At 43.8% G+C, this 14,824-nt stretch overlaps 1 protein-coding gene and 1 long non-coding RNA gene across 7 annotated transcripts in view; both read left to right on the forward strand.

Moving 5' to 3' along the window:
• LOC111252473 (uncharacterized) overlaps nucleotides 1-14,824 on the forward strand; it is an 84,550-nt gene that overhangs the window by 11,013 nt on the left and 58,713 nt on the right. The window lies entirely within an intron of this gene.
• Nucleotides 4,879-8,772, forward strand: LOC111252475 (uncharacterized). Of its 3 annotated transcripts, none has more exons than XR_002674233.2 (3): nucleotides 4,879-6,397; nucleotides 6,765-6,893; nucleotides 7,677-8,772. It is a non-coding gene; the product is annotated as an uncharacterized LOC111252475 (long non-coding RNA). The 3 variants fall into 3 exon arrangements; XR_015329754.1 differs by having other exon boundaries at nucleotides 7,680-8,772; XR_015329753.1 differs by having other exon boundaries at nucleotides 6,817-6,893.

Consider the following 14,824-nt stretch of genomic DNA (forward strand, 5'->3'; position numbering starts at 1 on the left):
GTTGGTGTTGTTGCGGATATATCATATTTGTCGAGATCATGTATTTGAATAGCTATGGAACTGAATAGATAATTTATATATTTTGCTTAACTGGCCCTCGGCAAAAAGATGCCGCAGAGCTTTCTGCTCTAGAGTCTTCCGAAACGCGGCTACGCAAACCGTGCAATGCACGCGGGGTCTCTTAGCCATGTAATCTACGTCGCTCCGACTTCGTCCCTCTCTCTCTCACACGCACGCACGCACGCACACACCGTTTTTCTCTCTCTGTGTCCTGTCGAAACATTCCGAATATAGAAATTTTCCGTGAGAACATTCACATTCGAAAAGCGAGGCCTATGTCCCAGCCTTGCTACCGCCTCAGCCATCATGTCAAAACAAGTTTGTTCGAGATTGATCCTCACATGATGTGTGCTTATATTTTGGTTTACTCTCATCTAGCGCTTATCCAAAGAATTTGGCTACTGACAAATCATCCGCGATTCCTACACATGGACATGTGCTGAATACAATTAATTGAGCGAAAAATATATGTATTAATAGTCCTAGATAACGTCTAAAAAGGGTATTTTGCTACCGCAATCATGTTTTTTTATCGCCGACAGCAGACACAAACGGGACGCTTCAACGAAATAAACATATACTGTGTACGTAATGTACAACCAAACACGCGGCAATTTCCTAACAAGCCGAAAGGTGATCCAATCAAATGCGCTAGCCGACCGCAGTACTCTTGCTTAGTCTCGCGCGTCGTTCTGACAATATTCGACGATGGTGTTTACTGTCGTCTATTTTCGTTGTCCTCATTTTCGATCTCTTCGTTATAAAGTAATTTCTCCTAACAGCGTCAATGATAACGTTCGCCGGCCAACAATGCAATCCTATTTCGCAGAGCCGTTATGGGCTAGCAGTCGTCCATAGGAATCGCCACTCACTTAACGTTCCCTTCTAGCTAGCGATCTTCTGCCGGAACATTTTTTTTTTGTCCGTCCATCACGCGAAGCAACACCTGTGCTCGACATGTACACAGAGCAAGGACTAAAGGCTCTCAACGACGATGGCGGCAATAGCTTCTGTAACATCGTCGGTTCTGTGAGAGTTTATTACGAGTAATGAGCTCAATGATTAAGACGGGCGTTCTGTCTCGTTTCGTCAAGCTGCTACGGTATGTAAGGACGTATATATAGATGATGAGCCACAAGAGATTCGGCTGTAGGAGAGCCGCACTGGACAGGGTCCGACGCAGAACTTTAGGCCAAAGACAGCACTAGCAGTAGTAGTAGTGGTAGTAGTGGCTGTAGTAAAAGAGATGGAAGGGCCAACACAGCAAAAGCAGCGGCTTGACTCAAGAGTGGCTCAACGTTCATTCTTCGCTACCGCGCTAATGGGGTCGTAGGCGCCCGGCGCAGCGTCACTAATCGTATGTCGGCTCAATTAGCGACGATAGTCAAGACAGCAGAGATGGCAAGGCGTGGACAATTGGCTAGGTACGTATAGCATACACGTGCAGTGCATGGACCGTTGCGTGATTCTAAGGCTTCCTAGCAGCTTGTCGAAGACGTCATTTGCCACTGACAGCAGAATCAATTTCTTAATTAGGTTGGCAATAAACCATGACCTGGCGTGTCGGCAGTATTGCAAGAAATTGTCCGAACTCTAGAAAAGTGCGAAAATCCGAACCGCTAGCAGTTCTTGACAATTCAGTAGTTTACACATATATATGTAGGTATATATAAATAGGCAGACAATGATGACGCTCGTTTCACCTATTTCAGCCATCTGGGACCTCGTCTAAGTGCCAGAAAGGTCCAGACTGAGAGGACTTGTTTAAACGATGTTACACACCGACACAATGACTTGGATGGCGCTAGCCGTTGCGTCGATACCGCCATCAGAAAATCTCCCAGTCCGGAAAAGTCCAACGCGCCTCCCATAGAACGCTGTAGGAAACAAGGAAACAGTGGTAAAGGCCTACGAGCCAAACAAGTCTTTTATTGCGTCCCATCGTCGAGCTGGCAAATGACCCAAGATACTTGATGGGAAGGCTTAACGTTTTTGACAATGCCAGCAAAAACTATAGCAGCGACAACAACGACGTCGACAGCAGCAGCGGCGCCACCATTAAGCACAGCCACTGTTGTGCCTACACAATATCTTCCCGCGATGTTTCGATAGATATTCTATGCTGTGTATAACGCTATCCACAGTTGCCTTTGCTCAGCGGATTCTGAGGCAACCCTCGGTTCGTGACGCGTTCTGGCAATTGTCGCATTGGTCCTGACGTACCCTGAAACGCAGTCGTGTTGAGTGCTCAATGTAGCACGACTGGTGGACCTGCTACTCACTCTTTGATAATATCATTCATGTTTGACCGTTTGAATGTCTATTAACAGCCTCTGTGAGAATTCGTGTTGGTCTTTGTTGCGTTTAACGTACGGCGTTTCATTCCAGGCCCCTGTCGCCGCTACTCGACCAGGGACGAGCGCAATCTTCTGCGCGGGGTCCGTACTTACAGTATTTCACAGCAATATCGCAATAGCAAATATCATTTCATGAACGAACGCACGCACGCGCGTACATACACAAGCACACATCTATTGTAGAAGTGTACAGAGGCATACGGATGCAAAAATGGGCAGGCTAGTACGACCCTATCACACAGCTAATCCTGGTCAATGTGTTAGTTGAATATCATCGTATATTAGGATGCCGCTCATTCGGGTTAGGGAAAACAGCGGCGGCCGTAGCAGGTGCATTGTAATAAGCACAGCACCGGGTCGGCCGCAAGACAGACGGCAAAGACGTACATGGCAGTCAGTTAGGGCAGACCGCTCACTGTTAACTCGGCGGGCCAAGCGACCACGATGTGGCCTGACAGTCAGAGAATTCGAGCGTGGGGCAAAATGAGCATTGAATGGCTATGCGACTTCAATTGCTCCAGTTGTCTCAAGCCGAAACCTGGGTAGGAACAGCTGCAGCCAATTTTATCGCCGCTGCAGTGGCAGACTTGCTTGATCCGCATGTGCGAAGCTCCACACTGCACTTTTCGTGGTTTACTGCCCCAGTCGCAATAGTGACGCCAACGAACCACAGCAACATCTAGAGGAGCTGTAGTAGTTCCTTGCCCCGTACTCTATTCCCCGAGACGAAAAACGCACAGACCCCCGATTGTAATAGCTCGTTCTGATATCGATCCTTTCGACAGCGACAGTGGTGACCGAGGTAACACGCACTCAGCGTCCCTCGCCACTTGTACCGAACGGCGCTGTAAAACTTCCCTTACGCTAGTCGCGGCGTCGCAGGTGCAGTGTCCATCGACACGGGTACTCGACACGAGTCACCGACATCGAACATCGCAGTAGGGCTAACTCTCGTACCAGCTATCGTAACATTTTCCTCAGGCCGTTTCCTCGTTGGCTTCGCTACAAGTAGCTAACAGACGGCGAGCCAAATGCACGCCGCGAAGCTCATTCATTGTATTTGTTACGGAAGCTATGCGTAAGCATAGGCCGGGGTCGCTGTGTATTTTGTGATTTGGCGATATAGACAGTTTGGCCTGTGGCTGGCACCGTATGGCCGCGTGATACGGAGAAAAAAAAATAGCGAATAAATTAAGTTTAACGCTCGACGCAACGATCGTACCGCCGTTAATACTTGTCGTGGCTATGTGGCTAAGCCAAACGACCGTACGAGTTGAGATGCGTAGGCAAGCGTTGACTGACAGCTCGGAAGCTTGAATGTGGCAACTGAACGTTTTTTTTGCGCTCGTTCTATATTTATGGCACTGCTAAGTGTGTACGTATGGCCAAACAGAAATAGATAGATTATAACTGAGTCGCTAGGTGTTGCAAGAAAACAAACGGGTGAAGTGGAAAACGCGGGGCGAACAGACACGACACAGCTGATCCATATAATGAAGTCATGTATGATGCTGACACTCGCGAGACATTAGATGTTTATCAAATGCGCAAAAACAGAACGAGTGTTTTTGTGTACTGAAACATTACACTCACAAACAGAGCAAATGCGTAGAGCAAGTTTCAGTTATGACGCTCGAGATGGTCATGGAATATAACCCGCAAAGTTTTAGCGGACTGGTACTAGTTGAAACAAGTTCTCAACTCGGCGTCGTAATTAGTGATTCAACAAACAAAACAACTATTCGTAGAAAATGGCAGCTGATAATGTATACCCAATTACTTTTGAAGCTTATTTATTATACATATATATGAAGATGTGTTTGTGTGTGTAACAAGACGGGTTCTTTCAGTATATATTCTTCGGCTATTCTCTTCTGTGTGGACAAGTTCAGGATGCCTTCTTCGCTACAGCATCGAGGACCTGCTCCACTAGAAATGTTAGCCGGGATGGTCTTTGGAGTCTTCTCTAAAATACCTATGAACGGCAAGACAACCAAACAAGCAGTAACGCGAAAAATTTATACGCGTTTCATTTAGGAGCACAATTAACTCGTGGCCATGGAATGGAAGTTTACAAAGCGTCGGCATCGGATCATTTTCCTCGATGACTTTGCTTTTATAATATAGAAAATAGCTGAAGAAATAAAAAAAAAAAACGAAGGACTAATTCGGGGCCGTTTTTTTTTATAGGTGACTATCGTTCTGATAATCTTTCTGTAGTTAGCGTTTGCCTGGGTAACACGTCAGCGATTAATTAACTGAGATTGATATCAAACTATGCCCCCTTTAGTCTACACATGTCGTTCGACGTTTACCACCGTCAAACCACAGAAGAAAATAACAGCTTTTTGCTCTTCAGCACCGCGTTGTCGTGTACGAAGACAAACTGCAAGCCCATCACAATCCGCAATTGATTATACTGACCGAATACCGTCATATTTTTCTCGTTGTCGTTAGAGGCAAAAAGAATAACGTGAAATGATACAAGCATGTTCTATTCTAGCATACAAGAATGGACACATCGCCATGGAACAGTTAACGCTGTACCAACACATAGCCTTCGCTGCTAAAGGAAGTCACCTGTCAATTCGAATCTTAAATATTCAAGTAAGCGAAGCGATGATTCTGGTCGTGCTTATAGGTTCAGCCAAAACCTAATATCCGACTAATGAGAGGGTTTGTCCAGTCAGTCCGAGATAACTCAGTAAGTACCCAACCGCATAACCTTGAGCGTAAGCAGATCCGCCTGCCAATTCATACCGTATGCATACATTACTATAAACTACTCGCTCCTCGACTGTTCCAACAGTATACGATTACCACATAATCCAACTATTGCAAGTAGTATTAGTGTTATTTCTATGATTTGTCTGCTTTGTTTCAAGCGGAGCTAACGCGGAATTTCATTCGAATCTCGCATGAATCATATTTGATCAGCATAAAATGACCAGTAACCGTCAGGCTCGTTTACAAAGCAGAAAGGCACCAGCGCATACATCCGGAATAACTGGGCAGATGTAACAGAACGGCCGTTCTGTCGTGCAGAAAACCCCGTCTTATTGTTGAGTTATCGGTACTGCTACCGCTGTCTAAACAACGACTACGGCCTGATGCCTGATGGCAGGCCCTTGTCAATTTTTAGTGAAATATTTTATTACTGACAAAAGCAACAAGAACAACAGCGCTGTTACGGCCGCCGTTCTAATAGTAGTCATACTAATATAATAAAACGATACAAGGTATAAAATTGTGCCATCTCATTCCTTCCGCGTTAGCACCCTGAATGACGAAGGAGGCGCATTATGAGACTCGCATCTTTCTTTATTTTTATTTTCTTTTTTTCGTTTTCTTGCCTCTGCTTCGTTATTGCTGTCGTTGTTGATGGTGGCTCTGTCGGGGGATGGCTTTGGGCCTTCGCCAGCCGTCTCATAGTCCAAGAGGGCCGTATAACAGTCCGAAGAAAAGTTGTAAATGTGGCACGAACGAAGAAGAATCGGCGGTCATCGAACAAGAGGGTCCAAATCAACGTATGGAGACCTCGATGGAATAGGACGGATTTTTTTACGAGGAGCGCCCGTAAAAGGTTTACAATCTGGCACTATCTCACACATTCGAGCAACGACGACAAAAACACTAACGGCAACACTGGAAGAAGCAACGAGACGAAGGCGAAGATTGATGACATGTTGTGGTATACCACCCCAATATATGGGTGGACATCGTCGAGAATAACGTGAGGCTTGTCTTATCGTATTGACGCCAGACTTAGACTGGCGTTGTTTTGCACTCTCTTGTAGAACGAAAAAACGATGAGACATAGAATATGAGCAAAATCAAGAATTCGTCGGTGAACGGGGGTGTTGGTGGGTAAGCCGAACTGATCGCGATGTCTCAATCCAGTAAGAAGCAACAACGAAGCCAGCGGAAACGCAAAAAAAAAAAATATTTGAAGGCACATTCTATATTTTGAAGATATTCCGGTGAGTGAGACATAATAGCGTACTATATAAATGAAAAGGGCCGGGATTTTGTTGTGATGTGAAGACGATGCGGGCGGTTATTCTGTTTGAAGATCTTAGCTATTACTATAATGCCGGTTGTGAAGTAGCTTGTGTTCTTCATACAACTGCCAGCTCGTTCGTAACTCCGACTTCAAGCTTCAATTAGAATAACCTTTTGATTGTTAGGAAATATGTTCGAATGGTGCAGTTGTCTCCTTTCCATATGCTAGGCCTAACGAATAATATATATACCTCGTTGTTTTCTCGACGATACATTATGCAACTCTATGATTACATTAAATGTTATCGAATACTTCTTAAACCAACGCGCGTGTACATCTCGCAGCGTATAAAATCGCTTCGTGTGGTCGAATGGGCTCATTTCCTGTGACTTATAGACGGCGTGTTCGTCGATCACCGCAGCGTGGCGTCTTCCATCGTTGACCGTCGCTTCTGCGCCGTTTGATGAGCTTTGGTGAGTAACTCAGTTTGGCTTCTTGGTCGCACCCACGGCAGAGAAATACAATCGCCATGTCCAGCGACGAAGTAAATTATCTTCAGCGACGTCCATAGAGGTAGGAGTAAAGTCAATGAAGTGAGCTTCGACCATGTTGATGGCTGGTCAACAGTAAACTACAGAAAAAATCCCAGCATCTAGACATCATTACATGGATGCGATGTCACAATAATGGCCGCCGTTAGTGCTTTGCATCAACTGAGCTAAGTCACTTAAAGGCATTCAGTTATCTATGGTTCGAACCCCGTTTCGAGTAAATAACTTGAACGGTTTAAGAAATGGGGCAAGTAACAGTTTAACTGGAACAGAATTCAAATTTAGTCCTTGAGGCCATCCTTTGGACGTATTAAAATAACAGGCAGATACTACCGTAATGGGTAGATATGTCCTGCACACGACCTACTCCACGAGGAACTTCAAAAAAAGCTCGCCACTGCAAAACAAATTTGCAAGTGCAGGACCACATCAATTCCGACGAAATGTATTAGGACTTAAAATATATTGATTTAATAGTAATGGCATAGACCTGGCAATTCTTATAGTTATATGCCTTTTCAACAATTATCTTCTACCGCAAGAGCCCTTTTATGCAAAATGTACCTGTTTATTTCTGTTAGACATGTTGCAGATTCTCCATGTGATGTGGGCTAAGCCAAAACATTGTTTAATCGCTAACCAGATCTTTTTAATCATACGTTAACTACGCATGAAACTAACACGGCGCTGCATTGTGGCTGTCAGCAGAGTCCTCGGTGTCCAATTTGTGACTATTTGAGCTTCGACGTTTTACGTCCAAAGGAATAGTCTCCCGTTGCTTGACGATGAGTACGTCCACCACTTCTTCCATTACTGCTGCTACTAATTCTGCGATGCGTTCTGTTGTTTGGATAAAGTGGCGGCCAAACTCACCTTAGTGACGTCGTCGTTGACGGTGGCGCCATGCCGTCGGACAGGATTTGGACATCATGGGCAATTGATTCGGAGGACTTCTTCGGCGGCGCCATTGCCGAGCCTACGTCGTCTGTGTGAAGCCGCTGGCGCGCTCGGCGCACCTCATCAAGCGCCGCCTGTATTCTACGTACTCGAGGCAAGCAAACGGCTTTCACCTGATGCCCGTCCCTTGCCGCAGCTTACCGAGGTTCCGCTACCAGTTGGCTGTTGTCTGTTTGACTGCTAAACTTAGCACACGTTTTTCAGTATTCTCCTTCGTACGTGGGAGATACAGGAAAGAAATTACCAAGGCGCTTTTCACGGCACGACAATGAGTTACTGAGAATGGTAAGCACACAAACCTGGTGAAGCTTAGATGAAATACTTTGGTAAAAGCCTGAAGGCCTATTGTTAGAAGAAGGAACCATCGATTCATTATCGATGACCTGATTTATCGTGACGTTGGTGCTGGTGAGCAAATGTAGGGTCGCTAGGTATCGTTACGGTTGGTTAGCTTTGTCGAAACTGTGAATATCTACATCTACTTTTACTCCTCAGCTGGAAAAGTGATGCTAAAAGCTGTTCCTTAACTAACGTCAGTGACCGGTTCTCAATTAGAAAAGCCAACCTGACAGAGCAATACAACAAACTTCGTGAGACCCGTCACAAGAGAACAGACCCTAAATTACGCGGAACAATTGAATTCCCTTCTAGTCATACAAAAAGGTGCAAGATGCTCTGCACATCATGCAAGCCCATTTCGATTTTGCTGCCATTATTCTTGAGTTGAGAATAAGGAAATTGTCTCAATCCTATTGATAAATATTTAAATTGAACTAAATTTGGTCAAGCTAATAAATTTATATTTGCAACTAATTGTTCTTTACTTAAATTCGTTCACTTAAGCTTGTGCATAAATCACCAGTAAGTTTACTATTCTGCATAGTAAAGCTTAATGTACTAGCGAGAAAATCCGTTACTCAAGGGATCGATTGAAGAAAAGCACCTCATCATTACACAGATGATGTTTCTTTTCACCGAACTCGCTGTCGACTTTTGCGTGAACCGATGTTGCTAACTCTGTTACGATCCGCGTTTACGAACCAGCAGCAGGACCGTACAATGACGAAAATATAAAGCAATTTCGTCCGACGGCAGCCGTTACTCTCGACTGCCGCAAGCACCCTCTGGATCCGGAGGTTTGCGTGAGGTATCATGCCAAAGAGTTTGCGACTGTGTAAATAAAACTTGTGCCGGGTGCGCACACGGTCTCATGGCGCGTCACCCATTGATGACAAATGCCGCCTCTTCATGGGGCGGGCCGTCGAACCGTCGGGAAACACCGGCTATATCGGGGACGTAAAGCTGCAGAGAATAGAGCGTCCCTCTGTGTAACGTCTGTGAAGCTCTCACGCAAGTCGAACTGCTTTAGCAGCATTAAGCATGGACGCCTCGAAATTGTTAGAAGCCTCAAGAGCGACTGAGCCCGCACCGATACAACAAAAGTAGAGAAGAAACAGTAAGCCGGTTGGTTATCTTACATGAACAAGACTTGCTATCCTTTCGTATCACCCATTGAGAATGTGTTGATGTGAGCATTTGCGAGCAGAACAGCTGCACACGACGCTGATGCTACACAAAACTGCCAATATCTGATGCTAACAATATAGATGTGTATGTCGGCTAGAGGGATCAGAAACGAGGCAGTGCAGCGGGAAATTTTAAAATATCATGCGTCGCGTAAAACGTACGATTCCCTTTAAGCTTCACACCAATTACGCAATAATTAGCAAATCGTTGTTTTCAATCGTGGACAACAATGAGGATCAAGTGCCACCCACAGGTATAGTAATGAGTCGAAAGCTATACGATGATGATAAAACGTAATAGCGCTTACGTATGGTGTATCATCGATCTTTTGCTGTTCTTCTGCGGGTAGAGTTTATTACAGAGATAAGTGGGAATACTGCCTTGTCGAAGCATGAGAGACAGACGACTGATCGTCTTATAAGCTTCTTCGTGCAAATCTGTATTTGATTTCAACGTAATCCCTTTGGTGTTTCCTGGTGAAGCAAATGCGGATCAGTTGGGGGTTTGTGGAAAGAAGATGACTGGGCATGCATAAGGATCGCGCCTTTTTTGACCCTTCTACCTGCAGCAAACAATGACAAACAGATGCTTGCTGCCACTACATGAGATCTGAAGCATTATTGCAACAACAAATGATATCATGTTTAATGTTTATACAATCTACTCAGTTACTCAGAACGAGCTCTCGTTAAAAATGATATACCATCAACGACGATATTACCTCTAATATAAATATCTGTGTAGATTTACTTTGCTAGCTCACGCGGAGCGGTGGGACGCCTTCGTGCATATATATCGTTAGCTGGCCTATGTCTGTATGCGGGACTCGGAGTCGTCATTTACTTAAAGAATTAGAAAATAGAATCGAGCAACAGTAGGCTGAAAAAGAAGGGCCGTCTAACTGTCACAAGACTATTATGTTTCATAATATCTGTCAATGTTTGGCTTCAACCGGCGACTCTTAGCGTATGAATTAATCATTCTATGGGCTCTTGTGGGATGGAAGATATACTGCACGATCCATTTATTTGGCCGTAAATACACGAGAGTGCAGCATGACACAGTACCCCTCAGCTCTTCGTGAATCACAGATACATTCTTAGTTAGGTAGTGACGACCATTGGCAGGGTCGCGTTATCTTTGAATTTGTAGGATGAACCGTAGCGATGCTTGAAAAGATCCCCCCTAAAAGGGTTCGCTAACAAAAAAACAGCATCGCATAAACATTACAGATCTTCGGAGACAAATAAGGGCAGACTTGATAGGTAACACGTTCTGGTCAAGAGTTGAGAACAAATTATTAGTAACAATTGATTTCAAGCTCCACTCACTGCTATTTCTCCTTTGTTCTGTAAGCTGTTAGCGGCTTTCAATCTTCGATATCTTTATTTTTTTTTTTTTTGTTTTCTAGTCGAACGTCTTGTTGAAGCGCATAAATTAACTATACCTATGCCATGCTTTGCGAGAATCCATGTGCCTTAGACCAGCTAAACTGGATTCTGCTTTTCATTCTGATTGAACAGCTTTAAGCTTAGCTTCAAATCAGGGTGCATGAGATTCAGGGCGCTGGCTACACAACAAAAGCCGCAGCAAATCTGTAATAGTTCTACCAATGGGCCGTCATTGGAAATGATTTGCTATGAAAGTCGTAAGAGTTGACACTTGTTTATTATCGGATCGCCATCATATAAGGCACAAAGGTTCTCAATCAGAGCCAGGTGGGGCTACCGGTACGAATCACCAACGCGGCTTCGGCTGACTCGTGAACCTGCCGCATCGGTACATACGGCGACGTCAACCCCACATAACTCGTAGGGATCCATACGCAATACAACGATGCGTAGAAAAAGTGTTACGTCGTAGATTTTTAGTCATTTTGTAGTGTATAGGTGAAAAGATAGAGCTAGAGGAATTAAACAGTTAGTTACTCCGTACCGTTTTGGACAATCAGGCTTCACAAATAAAGATTCGATAGATTGTGATTACAGGATGAGTACGTCTTAATGAACCAGCGACAGCTTAGAAACACTGATAGTGATTTACGATAGACCTAACGTTAACAAAATTTTGGATTTAGCCGTACAAATATATTTGTTTGCGTATATTTACGCTTGTGCTGCTGATAAAGTTGAATAAAAACGTATGAATAAATTTAGCAGTTGGAAAAAATAACTGTCAATCTCAATATAGATAAATAGACTGATTTACCCTTTGGAGATATTAGGTCTTCTGCACCGCTCAGCTGGTAGCTGCCACTAGACGCGGTAGATTAATTCGCCGTACGCATAAGCGCTGTGTTGTATGTTCTTAGAATACATGTGAAGAAGATCATTGAGGTCCTGCAGTTTTATGTCCATGTTACCAAGCTATTGCTTCTCATGGCAAACAGCTTAGTTTGGTGAAGAAGTTGTGATCTAAGTAGCTTTGCTCTTTATGATCTTGTTTCTCTGACGTGGTGACAGGAATAACATGACAACTCATTGCAGCCAATCGATTATAATTATCGGTTTTTCTATAGAATATAATCATGCAAAAGTCGTTTCCGCAATCAATTCCTACCCGATCCGACAATATCTAACTAAATTATGCCACGTTATGAATCGTACAACGACATTGCACCACTTCCACCTGGAAATATCTGCTGATACACATGTGTGTATGTGTTCTGCCTCTAACGATTCACACCAGGCACAGCTGCGCTGATCATGAACAGTCAGAAAGATTGATCAATCCGTTGGATCAGATCGAATCAACAAACAGCTTCCCCTAGGCAAACTGATCTTCTTCTCGCCTGGCAACATACGCTAAGTGCTTAGTAATTATAATATAGTTACCCGTTCTATACCAGTACACAATGCTAACATCGTGTAGATCAGTTACGTAGAAAACCCGCAGAAATGAACATGCGACAGCGAACATGCCCATGTTAATACCCCGCTGGTTCTTAATCCGATCTTCACCAATAACGGCTTGGTAATTGGTTCTACAAAGGCAGATTGCGGGACGTACCATGCGTCAAAACAATAAACAAATTAGATTTATAATAAATAAGCTATTGAATCAAGAACGTTATGGATCTTTTGGATGGGCCTTGGCAACGAATGGTACGAAAATTATTAAGCACGGAGGTTCGTATCAAAGTTTGATCTATGGTATGTTATGCTGGGACGTTGAAGCGGCGATCATAAACGAGTGTTATCAATCTCGATTTGTCTATCTGTGCCGTTATCTCGTGATCAATCATTGTTGATAACAATATTAATGCGTTTTGTTTATATTACTTTAATAGGGCTACTACTATATATCGCTATTATTCGGTCATGTCTGAAGTGTTAGTAACGAGTGGACACGGTAGACGCAGCAATGAGGCGCCTGCAAGATGATCGATATTCTCTAAACATACTTAAACCTAATCCTTATAACTGCTATTTATGCCGTGAAGAAATTGGATCATGGTCACATTGTTTAGAAAAATGCCTCTATGTTTCGAGTTTTGCGTCCGGTACTGCCGTGAAGCAGCTGACCCCTAGCACGAAACAAAGTTTGTTTTTTACAAGCCTGTCGGGTTTGTACTTGCCTTTGTACTAGCACGAGTATGAAACAGGCGGCGGCAGTGGTAGCGCTAGGATGGTGATAAAAGAAAAAAATCAAAGTTCGATATGTTGCTGGATAGATTCGTTAATGGAGAAACATACCAGTCGATTCCTTTTTGGTCTTTCTGGTTTCTTGGAATCGTTGGAACGTACATGGCAAATAGATGAGTTCACCTTGTACTACGGAGAAATTACATAGCGAATTGTGTTTTGTCTTTAGTTGTTTTATTTAATAAAATACTACAAGTTGAACTTGAAATGAATGAACCTTCGAGTTCATATCGGCGGATAACCTACGAGTAGGCCTACAAATGGCCCGTCGTCTCTAACGCCTCCCATACCTGTTGTGGGCTATAGGAGCAGAACTTGCTCCTATTTAGACCAGGGGAGAAGCGATCAATCTTTGTAATCGGCATGTTAGCTATCAACAAACAGTGTTATCTATCGAATTTAAAGCAAATTACGACTTTTGGGCTGGGAGCCTTTCTTTGACCGTCGCCACGTGTGACTCTATCTATTGACAACGTTCGCGTAATGATGCTGCGTCCGCAGTAAACGACTAACAAGCTGTTATCTTAGGCACGTTTTATCGGTGCGGCGGAGCAGATGTTCTTGATCGTTGTGTCGACGAATCGTACGGCATTGAATTAGAGTAAATTTTGTGATAGCGTACTTTCGAGCTAATTAAGGGCATTTACGATAATCGCACGGAATTTGTCGCTACTTGTTGTAAAACATTTTAACCCAATAACATATCGAATGTATGTACACTATCGAACACTACTGGCTGTTCGCATAATGGCTTTATTTGTTTTAGAACAATGTCATAATGTTCAACACACTGACCGTCCTCTAAGCAGTCCAACCGCTTAACCATCCGCTGTATATTTGTATGAGTGCTTGGGTCTGTCCCAGGGCGAAATTGGCTTACTGACTGAAGACTCTTTGAATCTGCGTACGTCTAGTAATCGTGGCCGAGAGGTCGATCGAAGGCCAACGCAAATCCCTGCAAAGATCAGTTCACTTCTGCCACATACAGTAACTTCGCTAGCCGTAAATATGATTGTCGTAAGGCATAGTTCTGAAAGCGATGACACAGCAGCAGAACTCAATGAGTCTTAGAAGTTCAGCCATGACTATGTCCATTGAGAAGTTCGACTCTGACATCGATCGCCGGTTTGAATGGGGTGGACTCCTTAGCGGTTGCTACAGGACTTAACTTGGTTACTGGCAGGATAAAGCGATATGTCCTAAACGCCAACGTTATTACCAGCCCCAGTTAACTGGTAATTATTGTACGATTTATCGTGTAGTCCTGCCTTTGTCGACGGAGCATGTTTATTTACGAATAAATAAAGCAAACGCGCGATTCGTTTCGATCACTACGTCATGTAAAATAATGTGGACATCAACAATTTACACACGAATAGCTGGTGCAAAAATAACTTTTAACTTTAATCATTCGTCTACGTTGAGCCCTGTTTTGGAGGACATGGTGAGCGTTGCGGAAAAAAGATCAGCACACATTGGCCTAGTACATAGCTCGATGACTGCTATGGCGGAAACGCAACATTATTACCGATCAGCATGTCGGTGACATACAAATGACGGTATACACCGGACTCTGTCATGTGCATTTTAGACTAGTGTTATTACGGAGGTAATTTACGATCCTAATTATACGACCAATGGCTATATCAATATTGTTCATGCAAACAATAAAATTGAACGCTCTATCTCCTTTAGAGTTCAGACATGATCATGGACGAGGCTTGA

This window comes from Varroa destructor, unplaced genomic scaffold (genome assembly GCF_002443255.2).
Source record: "Varroa destructor unplaced genomic scaffold, Vdes_3.0 BEIS01000006.1, whole genome shotgun sequence".
In the NCBI taxonomy this organism is placed as follows: domain Eukaryota; kingdom Metazoa; phylum Arthropoda; class Arachnida; order Mesostigmata; family Varroidae; genus Varroa; species Varroa destructor.